Raw genomic sequence first — 23,203 nt, 5'->3', positions numbered from 1 at the left:
GAAGTTGCTGCATTTAGAGTACAACCCGAGTCATGTTCTGAGTGGCAATGTCCCCTTCTTTTTTGCCGAAGCAAAGAAACAATGTCAGTTCTCTCTCTCTCTCTCTCTCTCTCACACACACACACACACACACACACACAGAAAATCAGTGAGTACGCACAAGCATCCCCTAAAATTAACTTTCTCAGAGATCCATACTGGAAGTATCATAAAAGACTGAGAAGCTGAAATGCTTGTGCAAGCAGAAAATCCTTAAAGTATGGAATGAGGTTTCAACAAATCCTATCAAATCAAGAAGGAAATGAGTCCTAGAAATGATGGCCCATGTCAAAGAACATCATGTATTTTATACTTCTCTATAGAATTGGGATGGTGTTAGTTGTGACATCAAAGTTGATCCCAAGGAAAGTTTGGAAAGTTTGGTACAGAAGCCCCGTACTGCCACATGATTCTCCAGCTCTGTTAAAATACTCCTCTAGAAGAGCCAGCCTCTGCAACAGCTGCTATGACTGCAGACACGTTCACTTCCCAGGGAGCGATAAAGGACTGTCTGCAGTGCCTGCTTACACCTCTTGCTCTTATTATACAAGAAAACCAAGAGAACACATGGAATTTCTTTATCACTGCCAGAGGTTTAATCCACATCAACAGAATACTGTAGTATATCAGTGCTGTAAGCATTTGGCAGACCTTGAAAATGGCAGCATAGAGAACCTAAAGCCAAATTCATCCTTTATCTATCTCCTTTGGCAGAAGTGGGCTCATTCTCAGAGATGGAACTGCCTTGAGCTTTCTATTTCTTTTAGAGAAGAAATCAGTTCAATTAAACCAGTCTTGTGTTTCTGTTCTATCTGCCTCTCCATCTTTCTCGAGTCCTAAATTACCATTTGTTTTACAGTATATAGATTTAAGATCAACTGAATTTGTTTTTTTTTATTGTCATGGAAACACAGGCATAATATATGTTTGCATGTAAACATCTCCAAAATAATTTCTACACAAATGTCACATATAGATGACAGCAGTGCTTGGGGTGAACTTTACAGAGGACACAGCAATGCTTATTTTCTCTACCTCCTACTCCCCAGGCTCAGATCTAGCACAAATAAAATCATTGCAGTTTCTATTGCACTGGCATGCAAGATACTTACACTAGGGAGGCTTACTGCTGTGCATGTAACTGGACAGTCTGAGCTAAGATTGTCTTGTTATATATAGTTTTCCATGCTGTGGCACCAGCCATGTTACAGCATCCAAACGATTAACCCAGATTTACAGGACCTTCAGAGAAGGGATGATAATGGTACTCAAATAAATGTAAAAGAATGAAGCAGCCTAACACAGTACTTAGGAGATTTGTATGTATCCTTGTATGAAAAGCTCTAATGAGTGAGCACGTATGTCACACCTTCTGGCAGATTTTAATAATTCCCAGTTTGTTAAGTATCTCATCTTCTGGTTCAACCTTGCTGTCAAATCCCAGCAGCAATATTCTTAACAGTTTCCTAGTTGTTTTTAGTGCTTGACAGTCTTAGCAATTCCTTGCCACGGATGAGGACATCACTAGCCCGCAGTGGGAAATGGCAACCTCCTCAGCTGTGGCAGTTACAGCCAACATGTACCGTAAGTAGGACTGGCCCTAAATTGCCACATTTCAGCGCAGCATGGTAATCAAGAGCAATGACATCTGACACTAATACTCCCAGCTGCGAACTGCTCCAGCTGACACACGATTTTTTACACTTTTTCTGTTACAGGGGGAGTAACCTCAAGCACATGAGAAGGGATGAAAAGCTACAGAAGATAACCATTAGCTATCAGATACAGATATATCAGTCTACTCTAATGCAAGGCCAGAGCTCATAACTCAGGATCTACCTTCTTTGCTTAGGAAGGGGTGTTCTTCAGGTAAAAGGTTACAAGCTTTTTTTCTGTAATTAGGTATAGCGTGTGTATCCGAAGTTTTCATATCTAAGAACTGTATGTTATAAAGTACATTAACTTAGGAAGATCAGCTTGATAAATATATAGCTATTTCATCAAGGATCTCAAAGAGATTTAAAAATATACTTGCAAGTTTCAGAATTAGGGTGTGTGCTCTTAAAGAATCACACAAAAGTAATTGGCAAAGGAAAAAATAAATAGAAGTTCAGACTTGTCATTTTTGTACATTATCTGGGGAAAATGAGAGGGTTTGGGCTTCCTTTTATAGTAAAGGAATTGTCTGATACCTAAAATTACTGAAAAAGACAGCATAGGCTTTCCAATCTTTTCTACACAGAACACATCAATTTTCTTCACATTTCATTTTGGACATTAGAAGAAATAAAAACAAGATATATTGTTTCCTGTCTTGTGTCTTTTCTTCACTTCATTTTAAGCCAAAATGCAGCACTTTGGTACAGGTCCGTGTATGTCACATTGGCCTGTCTACCCTATAGAAATTATGGTCTCTTAATGAGAAGTTTTCAGTTGATCAGTTTCCATGAAGAATTGTGACCAGTACTGAACAAACACAATCAAATTAATGTAGCAATTAACAGTGGTTAAAATCCTTAATTAGTTCTGGTTTCAGTCACTGATGAGCTTCTAATAATCTCGTATATATCTTCAGAAAGGTGCAACTAAAGAGAAGTAAATAGGCATTGACAAGCAAGACCAACAGAATCACTAAGCATTAACTAATCTAAATTTTTATCTAAGGACAACTTACTTAAGATTTTAACGCAGATTAAGTGTTAATAAGACTCTAATAACCCAGTTGTACATGCTAATATAAAGCCCATGAATATTTGATCTAGGAAACATTTGGACTATCAATGGCAGCTTTCTATCACTGTTACTTTTCTTTTCTTTTGAAATATTGCCTGGAAAGATTTTTCTTCTAATGATTGCAGCCTACATCCAGATTTTTGCAAGAGCTGGAGCTTAGCTTAGCTGAATGCAGTGGTCAATAGAACAACAGTAAGGTCAATAGTAAGTTGCAAGATTTGAAAAGAGGAGAAATGGTGCTAACAGGCAGGCTATTTTAGGGTTGTGGTCACTAAGCTGAGTCATATCTCTAAGCTGAGATATGAGAGATACATAACCAAAAGAGGTTTGGCATTTAGGGATATGTGGAAAGAGAAATTAGAGGAATTTGCGGTCTAGGGTAGGCTGACAAAAAAGTGGGGGCATAGGAGTATGAGAAAGAAGCTCCAGAATGAGAAAAAGAGTTACAATCAGTCCATTCTTACCTAATCCTGGTTTGGAGGTAGAGGCACAATGTTCTCTGCCTTGTTATATTTCAGTTACAGGGAATGTGCAGCCTTCAAAAACGTGTTTGTTCTTGTTCTGGTAATGAATCACAACCATGGCACAGCTACAGCCTCACAGAGGAGTATAACAAAAATTAACATGTGTTTCCTGAAGCACTTGAATCTTGTCAATATTTGCCATTATGGTAGTTACTAAAATAGGCTGAATTACTAACTAGCCAAAAGCTCTGCACTAAATGTGATTTGAGTTATTTAGTCCTAAGAGTAAGAATTCAAGTTACAAGCTGAGATTGCAGGTGAAGAGAGTCTGATTTTTGTAATGTTTTATATTGAGAGGTAGTTGGTCTTACTGGTAAAGTACGTTTGCTAAAGAGAAATGCTTCTTTCCTACTTTCCTGCTCCAAATGAAAGTATAAACCATCATCTGACAATTGGAGGCAATGACAAGCTGCTAAGAACTGGTAGTATTTCAATGTGAAAAATGTACACTAAAATTGAACACATTTCTGTGCACTGGTTCTTATATCGGAAAAAAATCAAACTGAAATTTCTGGACCAAACACTTCTTTTAGCTTCAGGACCATACAATTCCAAACAAAATATGTTTTTCAAAGTCCTCTATCTCAGATAAAGGCTCACTCAATAACTTTGAAACTGTGGAAAGATTTTTCTAAAAGAGAGTTAATATCGTACATTTAGACAAGACTTTTTCTGAGGAGTCAAAATCAGATTTCTAATAAAACATCAGTATTTCTCTAGTAGAGACACATCTATAAAGTAATAGAGGATATTAAACCCATTTAACAGAAAAGAAATGCAAGTAACAACAGAGACGTGAGTGATTTTGATTAATTCAGATGTCAGTAATCAGTAACTGAGATGTTAGGTGAGCATCCAACTCAACATGATTTCTGCAAGAAAGAAACTCAGCAAGATTTCTGCAATGACCTAATGAGAGAACCAGAAAGGAGAAAAGAGAGCAGAGACACCTGGAACATTGATTTGGCAATTAACTGCACGTTAGTTTTTTAAACAAACTGCTTATTGTGGCTGAAGAGCTACATCATCTTCAGTAATGCACTAGAGTGTAACTTACCATTCAAGGATGAAGAATTTTTATTCTCCTTCTAACACTGCAGCTTTGGAATATTTATTCCAAATCTTTTTTCTCTTCTCTGATTTAAACTTACATAAGCTTCAAGATCTCTTTGATTTTCCCCTGGAATTAATGGAGAAGGACCCTAGAATAGACACCTTATTCAGAAATGAAATTAACAGTATTCAAAAAAGTAACATTAGCTAATTCACATGACTCTATTTTTTAGGACGTGGAAGGGCATGTCATATTCCCCAGTAAGCACCTGAAGCCGTAAGAGAAAAAAAAAAAGATGATATTTGTTAATGAAGTTGTGTACAAACTGTGGAAATCACTACTTTCTTTCTTGAAATAAGCTTTCTTTTACACTTACTTCAGCTTTATATATTTTTCTGTTCTACAGAAGAGTGGGTTTCAGACAAAGGTGCAGCTAACCATTAGCTACTACTGCAGAGGATAAAGGTTGGTCATTAGACTATTGTCCAGGGCATCCTGAAAAAAATCACTGAATGTAGCTTTGTTCTTGTCCACACTTGCTCTAAAATCACTGAAGTACCAGGCTGGCTGCAGCTGTGGTTGACAGCGATAGATAACATTATAGCATAGACAAGATGTGAAAGGGGCACCTTTTACATCCAAGGCCACCTGGAAATAGAAACTTTAAAAAGGAAACTTGTAACATACATATATACTGGCTCAATGATTTGCAACAAACATTGTTACTTGAAGAAGAGCATAACTCTATTGTGTTGTAAATACGATTAAATGCTTGTAGCTCAAGTGAATCACTTGTTAATGGGACTATTGTCCCATTATAAATTACTGTAAAGTAACATTATCACATGCATCATCAGAGATATTTTCTAACCACTCATCAGCATTAACTGTCATTGTGAAAAGACAGTTTCCTGTGTTTAGAAGCTACAGTCACAGATATATATAAAAGGCAGGAATTTCAGGCACCAATCAGTTCAGTTCAAGATGCTCATTGTGTATCCCCTTGTCTCTACAGTATTGTTGGAACTGAAATGTAAATTATGTTCTAAAAGATGAACCAGAAATATACAGAGCAGATGAAACCAATGATCCTTAATAGCTTGAATTATTGCATCAAAACACCATATGACATAGCTAGTTGTCCGACTGAAAAATTCCTGAAATTTTGAAGCCAAACGCTACTCAAATATTAGTAAAGAGGTAGAAATAGCTGTGGGTGGGTAGAGAACAAGGCAATTAGCAGAAAAGGCAATCTTGTGCTCATTTTTCATTCTGAAATAGAATAAGGAGAAGTGATAGGATGTTCAATGACAGGCATATAGACATAAGAAATGCCCTACCTGCATCACAGTGGTGGTCTGGCCTATTGAACTCAGTAACGTATACCAAAAGGAGCTATATTTTCCTAAATATAAATAAATTATTTGTTTAAAATTACTTATAAATTTATTTTTTAAACATAAATAATATGTTTAAAAGACAAAAAAGATCTCCGCTGAGACATCTCCCCTGAGATGCTATTCAGGAAAGCACAGAAGCCTAGCCACCCTCCGAGGTCCCTTCCCCTTGTACTCCCCTGGTGTCCAGAGTTGCTGGATTAAGGATCTTGGGAGGTGCATTACTTTCTAGTCCTTCTATATCTATTTATGGTCCCTGAATTTTTGTAATCCTTTTTTAAACCTGTCTGCCTCTACAATTCCTTCTGGCAACAAATTCCAGAATTTCACCACCTGCTGCTTAAAAATCACACTTTTTAAAAATTTGTTTCAAACTGATCTCCTACTAGTTTCACCTAATTCTAGTATAACAGTAAGTGGTGAGCAATGATTCTGCATGTCGCATCCACCACCTTCATGATTATGCAAAACTTCTTTTAAAAGAACAACAGCTTTGCAAAATATATGCTATTGCTTATGTAAAAATTAAGCTTGAACTGGGAATAGATAGTATTTGTAACTTTTCTGGACAAGATTTGTTAGTAGGGGACTTACTTAAGTTGCTTCTGGAAATGAGCTCAACTTCTATAAAAGGGCTCAACCTCAACAAAATATCATAACATCTAATATGTGCTCATACCTCTGCAAAAAAATTGCAATTCCCTATTAAAATACTAGCCCATGAGATGCACATAGCTTTGACCATTATATTTACCACAGCTCTATGTACAATTATTCTAAAGAAAAATGAAAAGTGGCATTCAATATTGTTTCCTTTAAACTATCAACACTCTATCAGGAATAAGAGAAGACTTTAAAAAGAGAGAGCTGTTTTTCATGTGGATTTCTCCAGGATATTATTTCCACAAAAGTATCAATAGCCTAGGAAGACTGGCATTCAGAAGGCTTTCAAAATGGACCCTTTACTTATCTTTTATCTCATGGATTTGATTTTGCCTTTTCCTACATTACGTCCCATCACATATCCACTTCTTTTTCTTCCTTGCTCTGAGAAAAAAGATGGGAGAAAGGAAAGTGATGAAGAACAAAAGAAGAGACTAAAGATTAAATCAGCTTATAAAATATACTTTTATATTCTTAAATTCTTGATAAAATGTCATTTTTAGTAAAGGCCATTTTGGAAGCTGGAAAGTCACTAAATAATTATCATTTATCCTCATGCCATCTCTAACAAAAATGCTACAGTCGTACTTTCTAACACTGTAGTTCTGAGAGTTTGTATTTTGCGACAAGCTGTACCTAAAGCAAAATTTCTATACAGCTGTAAATAAATTTTAAACCTAAAATAGATTTTAGTATTAGAGTAGCTATACATTATTTTCATATAAGTTCAGCTGTGACACATCTTAAGTTTTCAATGTGTTACCATTTCTGACTAGTGGAGTTAGCATACTACTGAGAAGGAGTTGCTGAGGATCTTTATCAACTGAACCTCAAGAAAATATGAGGTCAGTGGTACATTATAAGGCATAATTTTTCAGCAAGATTAAATTCTACTGTTGTAGACTCAGTTTAGGCTATAAAAGTATCACTGTAAACAGTGTTCTAGTTACTAAAATATATCATAGTGTGTGAGTGTTATAAAAGAGAACGTTAAACAGTGAGATCTGTATTTTTAATTAATTACTGTTTTCTGGTGACATTTCAGATGAAGTAAAGTTACTCTGTAGGTAAACGTGTGAAATAATTTTGCAAGAAAATCTGGATGACTAGAGGGACTGAGATGAAGTAGCAAGGAGGCAAGTTAAATTTACCTTGGATAATGGATGGACTTTAAACAAAGAAATTAATACAATAATTTATCTACATGGATAGCCTCAGAAAAAAGCAACAATAAGATTCATGTAGAATATTTTTTAAAGTTTAACTGTGTTTATTCTGAAGAGCTTAGCCAGAATTTCATAGTGTAAAGTTGAAGAGTGACTCCATCTAACCAGCTCTCATGCTTCAGTTTCAATAATGGTTATAGGTATTTCAAAATTTGCCAATATAGCTCTGTTTTCATACCAAACATAATGAAACACTAATTTCAGCTGAATCTCTGTTTGAAACTTCAAGTAAATACATTTGGAAAAATGCTGTCTTCTCAAGGATACTTTCATGAAAGCACTGTGTGTACTGGTCTAGACTTGCAATCTAAGACAATTTAGGCTATACTCTTACTAGAAAATTCAATAGTGCCATGGAACATTCTGAGGACCTGGAACATAATCATCTAATCTATAAAATTATTAGAATGATCCCTAGCACAGTTTTGACCCGGACCAAGCATCAGCCTCCCAGACAATTCCTGTACATAGTCCTAAATTCAGCAAAGGACAAGCAGTTACTGATGGGCAGTTCAGACACAGCCAGTGTGGTATGAAGAGTAGGCAAATGTAATACTATGGATGCAGGTTGTCCCATACCAGTTAGGCTCACTACCACTGAATGATCCTGTATATTTGCCATTATAATTTATTGTATAAACATAGCCATGATGGATCAGAATTTTAAATTACATGATAATAATCATTAATTTCAACAAGAATTAGGAATCTGAGCATTCTTCTGAAAGCCCAACTTCAGAAGCATTTTGAAAATTTTATTCATAAGAGTCAGTATGGATAGCTCAGCTAAAACTTCACTGTAATGTGCAAAATCAGTCAGAATACAAACTAAATATTTCATTATATTCTTACACCTGTCTCTGCAGCATCATATACTGGACACTTAAAGAGACAGAATGCTGGAAAAAATGCCATTTTGATCGCAAATCAATACCTAAGTCTGCTCTGTATCACCTATTCAGTATAGCATTCATATTAGTCCCAAACTGGAACTCAAGTCTTCTACTCTTAACGTTTATATATAATTTGTTTGTATTGAAGCTTTTCTGCAAACTAGAAAAATACGTAAGGAAATGAAAAATTAGCAAGCAAATCTACTATACTTCTTACAGGTGTATACTGACCAGATTTTCACAGTTCCAGAAAAGCTAGTGCTGATCATTAAGGATGAACCAAAAGTTTCTAAAAGCTACAAAGCAGGTTGTTACACAAGAGACAATTCTGATAGACTAAAATAAACAATTGTGATATATGAGGTCCTGATTCTTTTGGAGCTGTTAGAATTTGGAACAGAAAGTAGAGCTCTTTTGTAAAATCTCTCCATATGTGTTTTTCTGGTAATCATGACACAATCTTTATTATTTCCTCAATAATCTGTGAGGATTGTTGTGTACTCATTTGACCATTTGGAGCATAAGTCTGTAAACTGCACATACCAATGGAGAGTTTTCTAACAAAAAGGAATATATATTTTTTAATGTTACTTTGGCAAACAAACACTCGTATTTGTCTGTAAAGCAAACTGGTAGAGAATAAGCAATTTAGAGCTGTGGCAGAATGTCAGGAATGACACTCTCCTTAATGCATCTCATTATCTCTAGGTGCTGAAGAACACAATGCCTAATATTATACACTCATCTCAGGCAATGAAGATTGAAAGCCTGAGCCTGCAATTCTTGAGGCAAAACTTTCACTCTCTGAAGGACTGTAGAGTCAAACCATATGTTTCACTGACATTTTCTTCCTTAGTTCTACCGCATTTTATTTTGCATATTATGTTAAATCAGTTCTTTATTTCCTGAATGCAGTTTTCCTGACTGCTCTCCAGCTACAGTTGTCCTTCTGTGACTAGAGGGTACTGTATTCAGCTGGGCTGAGACAAGGGCATTCTTTGAAAAAAAACTTTTAATTGTACTTTGGTTCCTTAAAGTGATGGAAGAAAAAAATTCAACAAACAAATCTGTATGATGGACTGTATGACAGGCAGAGATAAAGCAAAGCTTCTAGTTATCAAAAAGTAAAGTATGAAGCCCTGGTGTTTAAGAGAACAGAGCCAAAATTTGCTGCGTATAGGCTGTAAGGCAAATACCATAGTGTATATGACAGCTCCATTTGCACTTACTGCTTGCAAAAGATTGATGACAAGTGCTTTATGAAAGAAAGAAAAATTGCACTGATATGTGCACAGTATATCCACACATCTCCTCATAAATGTTTAACTGAGGCTGCATGTCCACAGACATTTCTCTCAGCAACAGTATAAGTTTTAGTAGTTGCTGTGCACTCTGGTCCTCTCTCTGCCTTGTGTTTGTTTCCACATCTGTGCTGCTCCCTTGGTCTTGCTTGGTGATCAGTCTGACGCAACCAGCTTGAGACGCAAGAAGAGCAAACCGGTAACATGTCCAAGAGGTGGTAAACCCCTGCCACAGAAATGAATGCTTTCCTTACAGTAAAACTGACAATCATAAACAGAAATTACAGATAAAATTACAAGAAAATTGAACAGATAATTTTATAGATGTACAAACCATCAATATTCTTTCCTAATCACTTTATTCAAAATATTTTGTTGTTACTGAATTTGAATAAATGATAGCCACATCCCTACAACCCCACCAAAATATGGGTTGAAAAAATTTGTTTAAAGGTTATCTACCATAACTTTGTCATAGATGAAGCTCGATAAAGCGTTTTCTGCTAAATCACTTCTTACAGGCCCATCAAAGAGTTGCAAATACAAATCATTCCTGATAGACAATTTTCAGAGCCAGAGCAATTATTATGTGCCTGTAAATTTGTGTGCCATAAGTGACAGAGAATCATGAAGAATATATAAAAATACAAAATTTCCACAATCCAATCATCTGCTCAGCAGTGCTAAGAGTAAATAGCAATTTAGGCATCACTGCTAAGCAAGAGAAACTGCACACCACTTGATTTCCAGGCTTCTCCTGAGAGCAGAGGCACTTAGTGTTATCTCAGTCAAGAGCAACAATAAAGCCTGTTAGATGCAGAAACAGCCATTGGACGGCTGTAGTCAGGTTCAACCTACCATTACCACAACTCAGAATATAGAGAACGCAGGAGGACAAGGAAATTTTCCATTCCAAACAGATAGCTGATGTGGCTCTTTCACGCACAGGGCACTCCATCCCTATGGAGTTACCGAAGAATAAATGTTTCAGAGATACAGGCTTCATAAAACAAGAAAAGTTATATTGGCTACTGGAGAAACAAATCCATAATATACTCCCTTCAGTCATACTGGTTAAATTCATTACTTCACTGAAGTCTCTGGCAACTGCCGAAACAGAAAACATTAAGAGAAACAATGCAGAAGGAAGGAAGGATGAACAGAAGGAAGAAAGGAAAGATGGATGGAAAGAAGGACAGAAGGATGGACAGGCAGATGGAAGGAAGGAATTAAAAGAAGTACTTGCCTCTTCCATTGGCACTGAGAATTATTTAATGTCAGTCTATTCTGGAACAAATTGTGACTAATAAGCTTGCAGAGAGGCAAGTTTGTTACAAACAAAGATGACCAATCTGACATGGTCCTGTGAGAACAAAAAGCCCTTCTCAGTACAGTCAAATTATATTGACACCGTCACCTCAACACAGTCAACAATGGAGGAATAATGCATCAACAGGACAGGTAAACCAGATTATATTTCAGACACATCCCCTTGTGCCCCAGGCTGCTCTGGGGAGTGAATGAATCTCCTAAGCCATTCACTTCTGATATCTTGACAGGTACTGCCTAAGAAGAGCCTGTAAGGTATTTCCGATTTGTTGTATAGAAGAACAGGTTTGATATGTGGTTTACTGACTTCTCAAGAAGGTAAAGAATAAAATTTTCAAGCCAAAATGATGAAAACAAACAGAGTTAAAAGACACTTTTATAGACAGATCTTTTAGAAAGACTCAGGAGAATTTAAATTTAGCAGTACCATAACTTCTCTGATTAAAATAATAAAAAAAAAAAGAATGAGAGACCCTCCCCCAAGAAACTTACCTTTATTGTCACATTTGTTATTACTTACCAGTGGAGTCAGAGTCATATACATTTATATAACAGTCCACAGAGGAGTTATTTGAAATTAAGGAAATATATGGATGATTTTTGCACTTATCTCTGTTGGTTGAGCTCTCAGGACATTATATGCAGGAGTAAGAGGCAAAAACTAAAGATGAAGATAACTGGAGTTCTGCATGTTTTATGAAATACGTTGAAGAGGAAGGAGAAGAAGAAGATTTAGCCTTAATTAATATTATAAATATTTTTAAAAACACAGCACTTCCAACATTATTTGATGTGAATTTAGGAGTGGTCAAAAATGATTAAAAATGAATACAAATTTGGACAAAATTCCTGGATTAATACAATAAATTGTCTTTACAACTTGTTAAAGCACACTAAGCAGACAGTAAACTACTTTTTAGGTTTGTCTTTAAAAAATCACAACTAATAACAAAGATCTGATTAGACTGAATATACATCAGAGAGTAGCAGTCATCTATTCATAAGAATATTTCAAATGTGAGCAAAAATTATTGGCATAGCATACCTGCCACTAAAAAGGAAAATAGCAGTACTTATAGCCAAGGAATATTCCAAAACTGTAGATTTAAATTCGAAGTAATCAGAAATGTCTTAACAGCAAACTGTAGATAACGGTTCATGAAGAAAATCATTTAAGCTATTTCACACAAGCCTTTGCAGTAGGACAACACCTGGAGAAGCCTAGTCTGATTAAGGATAACTAGCAAGGATTCTGGCAGGGAACTGCCATGCTTATCTAGCCTGCTGGAGTTCTCTGAAGATATTGCTGCTGTAAGAGATAAGGAGAATTCAGCAGATGTAATATACTCGGATTTTCAAAAGTGTTTGACAAGGTTCCAAACTAGAGATTAATGGCTGAGGTAAAGAAAAAGGGTTAAAATGGGCTACCGGATAAAAATACTGAATCAGGAGCAAAGTATAAAATATTGCTATAGAAGAAAACTTTTTTTCCAATTGGAAAGGGGTTTGAGGTCAGTCAGGTTAATAGATATGTGCAGAGGTCAAAAAAACATTATTTATGTGACATTGCCTTGTGAACTGAATTGCCAAATAGCCACATCATATATGATTGCATGCAAAAAGAATAATAAAAAGACAGCATATAAAGCATCATGAGAACTGAGTCAAACAGCATACAAGCAAGTGAAAAAAGTAAAATGATGTAAGTGAGATCGCTGAAAACTAGGGATAATGCTAACTAGAAAAAGATAAACAGGGGAAAAAATAATTGTCAAGTCAATATACAGCACAAAAAGTTACAAAGCTACTATTACAACAAATTTCCTTGCAAATGGAACTGGATACAACTCCCTCGAGATTATGCTATTGCTATATAAGGTACTTCTCATGGATCTTGCAGTTATTATGTATAATGCTTGCTGTTATAGCACAAGAGTACAAAGGCTGTCATATTATAACAACAGAAATTTTAGCCAATCAAGAGGATTGAAGAAGCTATTCTTGCTACTGATGAAGAAGCACGTCAAGAGAGGTTTCATTATTTTGTAAAGGTATACCTTTATACCAAGCAATTAAAGAGTAAGGAAATAATCTAAAGAATTAGGATTCTGGAAGCACAACAGTGTCTGATGGAAAAAGTGTCTATAAAACGTACAAAAGCCATACAAATCTACAAATTAGTCATTTGGAAAATTTACTGAAACAAAAAGGTTGCACATTTAAGGAACATCCAGTATTTGGTTTTGTTTTAACAGGAAAAGAGATAGAAATAATGCTATACAATTCTGTATAAATGAAGATTATTAATAATTAGCATAACTCCACGAATGCAAATCTATGGTCAAAAGACATTATATCAATGCAAATCACCAGCCAGGTTCAACTGCCTTTAGATGACTGCAGAAGAAACCAATAGTTCCTTCATAGCAGAGCTATCAGATGGCTAACAACCCTTACCACTTCCGCATTCGTACTTAAAAAAGCATGGTGGGTCAGTTGATTTGAAAGCACTTCCAAAAATATTTCTGTTCTCCAGTTTGTTTACTCTTCAGTCTTCCTCTCATGATTGACAGCAATTATTCTTTTTTAATCACTATATGTTTAAAAAAGCTTTGCCTGATCTGTCTACTTACTTCAGTTCTAGGATGTGTGATTTCTTTGCACACATAAACGCCCTTTCTCCACATAAAGTGTGCTTAACTCTAAAGCATTCAGCGTTACAGAGAAGCTCAAAGGATTTTGCACTCTTAGATTTTAGACCAGAGAAATACCATCAAAACTCTTCAGATTCTCCTTTGCAATTTCATAATTTATACTGTAATTGTAAAATCCTAATTCACGTCAGTTGCCACCAGCCGCCTTCCATAAATACAACGAATACTATGGTCCAAGAAGATTGCTGATATGATCTTATTAGTGCTCCATAAGCCAAACAGTTTTTTATATGTAAATATAGTAAAATAATTAATAAAATACCTAAGCAAAACTTTGCTAGTTATTTTTTCTTATTATCATCAGCAGACACATATTGCATATGGTTGACTTAATAGGCTTTAAATTTATTCAGCTCAATCTTTGCTTCTATAATGAATGCAAATGTTTTCTCACAATCCAAAATATAGAAATAAGTTTTATAATATACTACTCAATGCATTCAGCTGTATTTGTATAGAGGTGTTTTATAACCCAATACATACATTTTAAATCAAAGCAAACCATTTCAAAAGGCATTCAGAAAAGCAATGGCATAAATAACATTGCAGGGTTCCTTATTTCTTTCATACCAATGATTTCTGTATCCAGTTTACTCATTTCAATTTTGCTGGAGCCCACTCAAGCACTGATTCATCTTAGCAAAATAATTTTTAAGGAAACCCAGAAAAAATGCCTGAGATCCTCTAAATTACACAGAAAAATGTGATGCTCCTCAGAAAACAGGAATACACACACAGCTCTAAATTGAATAAGATAATGTCTTTCTTATTGCTCTAAATTGTAAATGATAATTTCTTTTCCAAAGGAAGAATCACGCTACATTTCATTTCAGCTGGATGAAATCATTGCCAAGATTTCTCTAGACTTCTAAAGTTTTGCTGGTCTCTTGAATTTTATTTTCTTAACTCTTCTACTAGTTGTGAAAACACTGTATTGTGTAACTAGATGCATCAACAAATTTTTCACCTTCCTGTTTATAAAAGAGAAATAATTCTACGGAACACAAATTCAAATAGATAGGGGAAAAAAGGCAAAATAATCAATAAGTAAAACTTTGCAGATATAATAATATCAGAGTTGGAGCTGACTGAGAAACATCAATAGATTGATTTTATGTCAGTAAATTTATGTAACTAAAATTTTCAGTTAAAATATTTTCATAAGATTTTCACCCAGAAAAATTTGTCAGAAAATCTAGTCCATGATGAATATTTTAGTAAAATAGAAGCAGAGGAAGTGACTCTGCCCATCATCAATAGTCTAAAGGGTAGCCTCATTTAGCTACTTCAGGCTCTTGTTCTCAGTCAGAAACAGGAGGGAATGAAACTCAGTTAGATGTGAATGTCTTGACTAACCTGGGTTTCTCTCTCAAAATATCTTGACTCCATGCTAGGGTGGAATAGGATTTTTAGGTTTCAAAATTTTTCATAGGATGGAAAATCTTTTACAACTTCTCTACTTTAAATCCGCTTGCTGAGATAAATGGGTATATCTTGAATTTCAAAGCAAGGAAAGCTCAGGCATGGTTAATCTAAGCAACTTTCACACAAAAAATATTTTACCAAAAATTTTGCAATAGTTTGTTATTGGTCAATATCTGAGCTGGGCTTCAATATTTAAGAACAATATAACGGACCATACAGAAGCAGCAGTGAATCATTTGGAGTGATTTTTCATAAAATATTTTGGGCAAGCTATTCACTTAGATGCTTTGAAATTTCTCTCATATTTGGGAGACCTAAATATGGCAGTCTCAAACGGTACCTCCAATGGGCTACATTTTTATTATAAGGACATAGATAAACCAAGGCAAATAGGGAGTCGGGATAACTGATGAGGGCAAGGGAAGCTTTTAAAGTTGATGAACTGATAAAAGAAGACATTCAAGTCTTTAGCTGAGGAGGAAGATCATTAACTTGAACTAACTTCTTATAAAAGCAGACTATCTGGTCACAGGTTATAAAACCATTTATGATGAGAAGCCAAAGGTACAATGCTGCCAGATATACAGTACATATCTCCATATGCCTAAAGGGCATTGCGTGTCTGTTACTTTAGAAGGTAAAACAAATTGCCTTGTTCTTTTTATTCATTTTTCTAAAACTCAAAACAGCAAGCTATGTTCTTTTATCTAAAAAGTGCCTTTCTTTCAATATCAATAATTTAAGTCCAAACAAGACAGTACAAATCACTTTCAATCATATAACACTGGTTTTTGCATATAATATCTTATTTAGAATAATAGATAATTGCTAATTACATTGAAGATTATACATTCTATTTACATTAAAATACATTTTTCCATGAACCCCGTAAGTTGAATCCAAAAGTTCCCTTGACTTCAAGACAATTTATATATATCAAAATATAGGAAATTGTTTTATAAGTTCTTATTGCCAATAATATTACCACTAAAAATAATTAGTTAATATAGAATTGTTGACCTCAAGGTAGTAAGTGAAATTCCTCATTTTTCCTTCAAGCTCTGCTCTGTTAGGAGCATGCAGGAAGATACTTTATGTGCTCACTGCTTAAAAGTGCAATCTTTGGTAAATATTGAAATAGAAAAATATATGGCCATGAGGGTGTCACTCTGAAAAATCCCTTTTCTCTAAGTAAAGCCATTTAGATATTAATCAGGGTAGTCCCCTTAGATTCCAGCAATAGTAAATACTTTGGAAGGATTAAATAGATTAAGAAATTACTCTCTCTGCCTTTTTCTTTACCTCCCTTCCCCATTTTATTATTACTGGCACTGTTACCATTTAGCCTGGTGGCTGAGCAGTACCACAGAAGCAGTAGCAGAGCCTGGAATAGTTTTCCCAGACCTGAAACAGCTCTGGATGGTATATATTACATGACAGTACTGCATGCATCTACAATAAATTATGGCCATACTGTTCATCTGCGGTTTCGTCACAGCTGGTATGATTAGGTATGACAGAATGATCTACCTTTTCGGATATACTGGGATAAGCAAGTCTTAATTCAAGTCACTCCAACCCTGAATTTCTCCACAAGAGATAGCTGCAATTCCTTTCATTGGCTGTTTGAGCCCATTTGCCATTTTGTTGTATACTAAATAAAAGGAAAACCTGTAATACCATCTGCTAGCTTGCAGAACATCTCCTGCAGAAAAGGGGTACAGCCAGTTTTGTCATCAGTCTGTCACACAGTACTGCAACATATCAATACTTCTCTTTCTATTGCATCATTAGTTCTTTAATATGAGCTAAAATACATTTGAAGAATGATTCATATTAGTTATAAACTTATGTACAACCTCTAACAAATTTTTTTTTACTAGCAATTTTTTAATATGCAGTAGAGTCAATGTTCTAGGATAACAGCTACAAACTGTTGCTTTTTTAAAAAGAGTGATGTGCAAATATTTCCCAGACATTTCCTTGGGTAGGTGGCTGAGAAATATTGCTGTCACCCAAATCTCTGCTGCTATCAACAATGGTAGGTACAATATTTATTATTCACCCTTGTTCTCAGATAAAAGCTTGCTAGTCTAGTTACTACTGCAGTCTGAAACTACTAACAAAAATAAAGACCACTGGAGTTGGGCGCTTGCTTCGAACTAAATCAAGCTGTTTTATACAAACTATAAAGAAACAAAAGCCTATGAAGAGAATGAGCTAGGGGCTTGAGTAACAAACAAGAGGAGTCAGAATTGCATGTTTATAAACATAAAGTTAATAGAATTGGTATTACTGCATCCTTCTGAAAAGAATTCCATAACTGGAAGAATAAGATATAACGTATTCAGAAAGGACGGAGAAAGCAAAATCGGAACTGAAGCAGCACTCCATATCCAAAAAGCATTAGCTGATTCTGAGATACCAACAACTGACAAGCAAATGATCCTTGAAATGATTATGGATCAACATTCAAAGGCATCACTAGACTTTAATGAATATTGAGAGCAACTCTTCCAATCACCTACCTGTTATATCCCAGGGATGTTTAATTTCACTGAAAAATGCCAGAAGTTTCTTCCTCTTGGTACAATGAATTTCATCAGAATTTATAGAATGTATAACTATTTCCTAACTTAGGAAGATTTTCACCCATTTGAGAGAAATTCAGAACTAATTTAATTATGATCATAGAACTAAAATCACTTAGGTGCAAGTGCTCTTGCTTGAATATATTTGCTATGTGTAAACAGAATAAAATAGAAAAAAGATTTCTACATGTTTGGTGCTTCAAAAATAGCACTTTCACAAATATAAAAGTAAATTATGAGCTGAATCATCTAAATATATAAACAGAAAAAATGAACTGGGACTGTCTAAGATAATTATATACTTCAAAATCTGTAACTAAGAAACAAAAATGATTGTACTGTTTTATAAAAGTTTCCAGAGAGGAAGGCAAAAAATAGGCAATTAAAAAAAATATAGCAAATGAAGGACTGCAATTTTAATTTCAATTAATACAAATTAGGGAAATAGAAGGTCCAAAAAAAGAATATCTCTGACTGATTCTTAATTTTGGAAGATGTAATAAAATACATTCAATAATGGTTGTTTATAAGTAGATGGAAGTGGCAAAACTGTCAATAGTAACACAAAACATATAGAAGTATTCAATAAATATTGCTCATCAGTGCTTGGGAAAAAGTGAGGTGACAAATGCATTACAAAGAAGAACTGTTTTCCATTCCAACAATTATTTTCCTATTTCCTTAATTTAGAAATATAAAAATTATGATTCAGGTAATTTGTACCTAAGAATTTTAAGAGAGATTCTCAAGGAGCTTTCTGGATCATTCATACAGATTTTTCAACAAGCCTCAGACCTCTAAGGGTGAATTCTCTCTAAGTTCACTTATTTAGGGTGAACTGTTTAAATTAAAAACAATCCTAAAACAATGCTCTATCTAAATACTAGCTGAACATAGCTATGTGCAAAAAGTCATGAATTTTCAAGACTTACTTTCAGTCAAATTCAACTGTTGTATTAAATTTGGCAAAATGTCACTGGAAAAATCTTAGAGGCACACTCCATCTCCAGTCCTCCATCTCTTTAGCTCTTCACTTTAAGATATAAAACTACATGAGTAGCCCCAAGTTTTTTTGTAATGTTCAGCATCTGCAAGTATAAAATCCAAAGCCTTGTATCTAGGATAAAAATGAATATTTCAGAACAAAGAATTGTGTTACATTTCATGATATAACAGCAAGAGGTTTCCAAGAAAAGGAATCTCTAAATTGACATGGTTATTATTCTCTGAAAAGAATTTGCATTAGAATAAAAAAATCAAAGCTTGCTATCAGTTGGCAGTTATTTAGTCATATTAAACAACAAAATCTTAATAACTAACAATAATTAACACATACAGACTTCAAAAAGTATCTTAACCTTGTCTGTTACTTACAGGAGAAGGTTAGGGTAACCATACAGCAGTATTTGCTGAGGAACTGATTTGCAGTCATGAGGTTGTAGTGGCAAGGTTGGCTTTAACTGTACATTGTTTAATTATTGCTAGCAACTGAGGCAGCAATCTGTCATCCTTGCCAGAAGCCTAAGCTGGCACATGCCTTAACATCAAACTGTCCTTGTGAGACAAAGTTATTTTCTCCTCACTTCAGGCAAACCTCTTAAACAGATCCATTTTTACTCCTCTACACTGTCATCCTGTACACTTACCACTGTGCTGTCTCCAAGCCCACTGAGCACTTTTGAATGTGAGTATCTTCTAATATCTGCTCCGTCTCCTGGCTTCACATAGGTAGCAGGAAGTAGGTACATGTAACTATGCTGGTTTCTGTGGATACAAGTTACCTACTCTTTTGTAATTATGTCAGAATGAGTATCATAATCTGATTTCAAAAATGCAGAGGTACTTGTGGTTGGAGAAGAGAAAGAACACTTTCTCCACAGAGTGGAAGCTTGAAGCTTATTGTTTCACCTAACAATATAAAAAGACCATTTTAAAACCAATCACTTATCCCAGGATCATTAATAACTGAATCATTAGAGTAGTTCTGAGGGATATAAGAAATCGTGCACTGCCCAGTTCCCTGCTCTGTAAGACACAGGGAAGGATTTTAAGATGAGCCTAAAAAGTGACTTTCTTAACCACAGGATCTTCGACTCTTTCATGTTTGGGTTCCCAATATTTACTCCTGGCCCTGTATTCACTGGTCTGAGGAAGCTTGCATAAAAAGATTGAAATTGAAATATACCTAAATAGCAACAGATTCCAGCAGTTTTGGACTATGATGAAAGTGAGAATTTGAAAAGCTGAGAGAGGATATTAACAAACTTCTTAACCTAACAGACTGCAGCTCAAATACTGTTGTGGCCATTAGGGAAACCCCACCGTGCTAGTGTCACAATATTCCTGGAGATATTCATTCAACAACTCTACTACCATTCTGCACCAATTTTCCTGGCAGAAACATGTTTATTTGTGTTAATGTAATTAAAACTTTTGGATAATAGCCATCTGACGCATCTTAGGTGCATAATGAAGGGCTAAAGTATCTAGGGTTTTCTGATAATTCTTTACTAGTATCTCCTAAGGTGCATTTCATTTTCCTGCTTACTTTCCCTGAAATACAATGCATGTGGCTGCAGCTGCAAAACTTGACATGTTGCCATTTTTGTTGCAGTTAAACCTTTTATTCAACCTTGATTATGAGACACTTCTCAGATGCCAATCAGAGAGGCAATATACCAAGAGGATAAACATAGTTAATAGTTATGAAAACAAGAATGAATGCCTACTTTTTTATTATATCATTAGCTGGCTCTGTAAACTTTTCTTACATTTTCCTACCTCCTTCCTGAGCATTCATATCCCCAGTATTCAGATATGGTCCATCATGATTCCACAATTTTCTTTCTGAATACTTCTGTTTCATGGGGCAGTCTACATACGAACATTCTGGAATGGAATAAGACATTAGTACATTAACAAAAATGTATCATAAAATCATCTAGTTGAGTACTGTGGCTACACAGTACAGCTACAAAAACTCAGATTTCTCCTTCTTTCTTTAAAGTTCTTCATTTACTTTTAGAGTATTATATCTAACATTAGTTCAGGCTTTGTACCGCCCTTATCATGAGAGTAGCTGAAATTCCTATTGAAAATTAAGCAACAGCCCTAGTAGCATACAATCTGCTTTGTGCACTACCATCTTCCAAACTAAGATCCTAATGTGAAATGTGGAGAAGGAACAGAATTGTAGAGACAACAGTGTGGAGCAGAGGTCAATCAATATTAAAGGTAATATGTATATTGCACCACATTTACAGGCATAAACACTTTAAGATAACTGGAATTAGAAAAAAAAAGAGAACAAAGCAGCAAGAAGTGGATAAATACTAGTTGTAGCCCAGGAGATCTGGATTCGATGCTCGATTCTGCCCTTGAAAGATCTTGGGTAAAGTCCATCTTCACCTCTAGTTCCCTTCTACTGCATATCTGTCTCATTCATTTCTGATCTCCGTGGCAGGAAAAGCTAAATGCCATGGCTTTGTATAACAAAAAGAACGCAAATGTCACAGTCTGATTCCAGTGCTTTCATAATGCAAATACTAAGCGGTAACAGCTAGTTGTTTCTATTCTCTAACTTCTGTTAAATTTCCTCCTGTTACGATAGATCCATAGTCCTTTTGCTAAGAAAAAAAAAATCAACCAATCAAACAAGCAAACAAACAAATAAACTCAACAAACCCTTGAATTTGATCAGAAGTGTCTGTTACCACAAAATTAGAAAGTCATTTTGGTAAGAAAGTGCAACATTGTGTCTACTAGTATTTCAGCCAAAGTGCTGTCTGTAGCAGTAAAGATATTGGAAGGACTTCATTCCGTGACCAGAGAACCGTTCAGTACATCCTGTGGGATAATTAATGTTCTCAACTCCTGCTAACTGTAAAATCAGAAGAAACTGAAGGAGTTTGTCACTTTGTAGGAAGTATCTTTGCATTGTTAGGCCATAAAGCAATAACCAAGAAACAACTTGTATTTACTTTGTATTTACCATGGTGGGTTGAGAACTGGCTGAATGGCAGAGTTCAGAGGGTTGTGATCAACAGCACAAAGTCCAGTTGGAGGCCTGTAGCTAGCGGTGTCCCGCAGGGGTCAGTCCTGGGTCCAGTCTTGTTCAATGTATTCATCGATGACCTGGAGGAAGGGGCAGAGTGCACCCTCTGCAAGTTTGCTGATGATCCTAAACTGGGGGGAGAGGCTAACACACCAGAAGACTGTGCTGCCATTGAGAGGGACCTGGACAGGCTGGAGAGGTGGGCGGAGAGGAACCTCCTGCAGTTCAACAAAGGCAAGGGCAGGGTCCTGCACCGAGGGAGGAACAACTCCAGGCACCAGTACAGGTTGGGGGGGTTGACCTGCTGGAAAGCAGCTCTGCCGAGAAGGACCTGGGAGTGCTGGTGGACAACAAGTTAAGCATAAGCCAGCAATGTGTCCTTGTGGCCAAGAAGGCCAATGGTCTCCTGGGGTGCATTAGGCAGAGTGTTGCCAGCAGGTGGAGGGAGGTGATCCTGCCCCTCTCCTCAGCCCTGGGGAGGCCACACCTGGAGTGCTGGGTCCAGTTCTGGGCTTCCCAATACAAGAGAGACATGGAGCTCCTGGACTGAGTCCGGCAGAGGGCTACCAAGATGATGAGGGGACTGGAGCATCTCTCCTCTGAAGAAAGGCTGCGAGAGCTGAGCCTTTTCAGCCTGGAGAAGAGAAGAGAAGGCTGAGGGGGGATCTGATCAACGTGTACAAGTATGTGAAGGGAGGTTGTCAAGAGGATGGAGCCAGACTCTTCTCCGAGGTGCCCAGTAACAGGACAAGAGGCAACGGGCACAACCTGAAACACAGGCAGTTCCATCTGAACCTGAGAAAAAACTTCTTGACTGTGAGGATGACTGAGCGCTGGCAGAGGTTGCCCAGAGAGGTAGTGGAGTCTCCTTCTCTGGAGATATTGAAAACCCACCTGGATGTGATCCTGTGCAATGTGCTCTAGAGGACCCTGGTTGAGCAGGGGGGTTGGACTAGATGGTCTCCAGAGGTCCCTTCCAACCTCAACCATTCTGTGATTCTGTGATTCTTATAAGAGTACCCTCTATGTTAAGGATATGCAATTATTGATATAGATGACAATACAACAAAAGCTAATTTCAACTTTAAAATAGCTTATTCATGGTTGTGGTCAGGAAGTGAAAACTTTGGAAAGTCTGGAACAAGTTATTGAAGTATTTAATGAGTTGGAGTTAAATATTTCAGTTATTTGTAAAAAGGAAGCCTCTTCTGACCATTCAGTTGAAAAGGGCTTGTGTGTTTTTGCGTTTTTGTTTCAGAC

Source organism: Struthio camelus, chromosome 3, assembly GCF_040807025.1.
Source record: "Struthio camelus isolate bStrCam1 chromosome 3, bStrCam1.hap1, whole genome shotgun sequence".
Classification (NCBI taxonomy): domain Eukaryota; kingdom Metazoa; phylum Chordata; class Aves; order Struthioniformes; family Struthionidae; genus Struthio; species Struthio camelus.
The sequence above is the reverse complement of the archived record's forward strand: the minus strand, read 5'-3'. Positions refer to the sequence as shown.